Below are 2901 nucleotides of genomic sequence, written 5' to 3' on the forward strand. Positions count from 1 at the left end.
ATTATATATTGATGGAAAGCCCTGGATGTCTACTTTCCAACGCCGTTGAGAGCGCGCCAATTGGACTCCTGTAGCTCCAGAAAATCTATTTCGAGTGCAGGGAGGTCAGGATCCAACAGCATCAGCAGTCCTTTTTCAGCCTAACTCAGATTTTTGCTCAGCTCCTTCAATTTCAGCCAGAAAATACCTGAAATCACAGAAAAACACACAAACTCATAGTAATGTCTAGAAATATAATTTTTGCCTAAAAACTAATAATATTTTACTAAAAACTAATTAGAACATACTAAAATCTACATGAAATTACCCCCAAAAAGCGTATAAAATATCCGCTCATCACCCGGCCAGCAGCATTCCCTCTCCTTTCACACCACAAGCACCTTCAACACATCAGCTGCTCCTTTAAAAACATCAGAGGTTAAACCGGCTGAACCAGCAAGCAAAGTGAATGGAGTGCTGTAACAAGCACCGATTTAACTACCTCAAGGAATTGATTATTAGCAACCACTCACCTCAAGAAGAGCCAGATACTCCGGACTCCACTTCACCCACCAGCTCAGGGAGCCATGATGAGCCCAATTTTGGAGATGCTGTTACCAGCCCCCCGTTGTTCCTGACTAATGGCACTGAGGACGGTGCCAAGTTTTAAATGAGGGGAAGTTAGTACCTGACTTCCGGAGGTAATCTCTCTTTCTTAACACCAATATATTATTATTTTTTTTAGATAGGATAGATTGCATGTAAATAACTACTTGCATGTATGATCTGCTTGGTTAAAAATAATGAGTTTCTTTTCAAGACTCTATTCTAGAATATTTTACTAATTCAAATTGAAAAATCTGTGTTAAACTAGTTTGGAGACTGTAATTTGGAACATAGATTATAGCTAAGTGATGTGTGGAAAACGATCCAACACAAAACTCACCGGCAAGTGTACCGGGTCGCATCAAGTAATAATAACTCACATGAGTGAGGTCGATCCCACAGGGATTGAAGGATTGAGCAATTTTAGTTTAGTGGTTGATTTAGTCAAGCGAATCAAGTTTTAATTGAGTGGGTTGTATTTAACAGAAGATAAATTGCTTGAAATGTAAAGGGAGAAGGAAAATTGCAGTAAATTAAAGAGCAGGAATGTAAACTTGCAGAATCTTAAAGAACAAGAAAGTAAATGACTGAAACTTAAAGTGCAAGAAATGTAAATAGCAGTAACTTAAATGGCAAGAAATGTAAATTGCTTGAATGTAAAAGGGATTTGAGGACTGGGATTGCAAAAACTAAACAAAGAGAAATTAAATTGCAACAAGTAATTAAGTAGAAGATGAATTGGATCAAACAGAGATTCAAACTGAAAATGAAATTAAAGTGCAGCAGGGTTCACAGAAGAACTAAAAGTAAAATTGGGTCTCAGGTCTCAAGAGACTAGGTAGCAGAGCCTAGATCTCTATTTGCCTTCCTAGATCCAAGCTCTCAAAGCAATTGGAAGATAATTGAAGAAGAAGCAGTAAAAGTAACAGAAGTGAAATTGAATTGTGCAGAAACAGATTTGAAGAGAGTTTGAATGGGAATTGAGACAGAATTTCCTCAATTTCTCACACCCAAAACTCAGAAACAGAAGAGTAGAATTGCCCGAGCAAGAATGAGGAAGGAGATCAGTCAATTCTCCCTTAATCCTCTGAACTCTCGGTCAAGTCTCTCAAGAACAATTGCCAAAAATTCAAAGTTCAAAGAGAGTGCAAAATTCAAAAGCTAAGCCAAAGATCAGTCAAAAAGTTCTAATTACATCAAACTAGCTCCTATTTATACACTTTCTAATCTTGGATTTTGGGATTTGGATGGGCTTTTGATTTGGTGAAGAAATGAATTAAAATGGGGTTTTAATTTGAATTTTCGGCCCATGAGAAGTTGCTCCCAGGAGGCTGCCCTGCCCTTGCGGAGGGCAGGGCAGGATTTGGAGTTTGGTGCGTTGTTGGTGCGGCGTGAATCAAGAATTGGTGCGCCAGAATTTGCCTTGGTGCATAGGATGCTGCCCTGCCCTCGCGGAGGGCAGGGCAGAATAATATGGTGCTGCCAGGATTGAGTTGTGATGCGCGCTGGTGCTGCCAGGAGAGTGATTTGGTGCGCCAGAAATGTCTCTTGGTGCGCCAGATCCATGCACCAACAAAATACTGCCCTGCCCTCGCGGAGGGCAGGGCAGTGTTTCCACTTTGATGTCCCGTGTTCGAAACACGGCTGGAATACACGCTCAATTAATTTCCTTGGTTTCTTGGCACGGCACTCAACCTTAGTTCCTTGCTTCTTCCTTGTTCCGTGTTCGATTCTTGTGGCATGCATGGGTGACATTTTTCCTTTGATTTTCTTCCTTGGTGAGCCCGATACTGCCCTTGTGGAGGGCAGGGCAAGGTTCTCTTCTTCTTGGTTCCAAGGCACAATTTTGTGCTCTGCCCTTGTAGTGGGCAGGGCAGAGTTGCCTTCCTTGCTTGGTTCCCTTATGTTGCCCTCCTAGAGGGCAGTGTGCCCTTGTGGAGGGCAATGTTTGCCTCCCCCTTTGCATGCGGCACACTTCCTCTTGCTTTGACCACACTTTCCTTTCCTTGGGCTACACTTCTTAGGCCACGCTTTTCCTTTTCTTTTCTTTTCTTCACCTACAATAAACCAAAACAACCACTCAAAGTATCACTAAATTCAAGAGGCTTATAAATCAATTAAAATTCAATTAAAATTAGCTTAAACCTCATGGATTAACATTAATTTCATGGTGGTTGCTTGATTTGAAGAAGTTGTGCATTTTCACTCCAAATCACTTACTTAAGAAGCAAGAAAGTGCATAAAGACTAACAAAACAAGTGAAATTAGCTTGAAAAATGGGTATATGATGACTTGTCATCACAACACCAAACTTAA

The sequence above is a fragment of the Arachis stenosperma genome, chromosome 5 (genome assembly GCF_014773155.1).
Source record: "Arachis stenosperma cultivar V10309 chromosome 5, arast.V10309.gnm1.PFL2, whole genome shotgun sequence".
Taxonomy (NCBI): domain Eukaryota; kingdom Viridiplantae; phylum Streptophyta; class Magnoliopsida; order Fabales; family Fabaceae; genus Arachis; species Arachis stenosperma.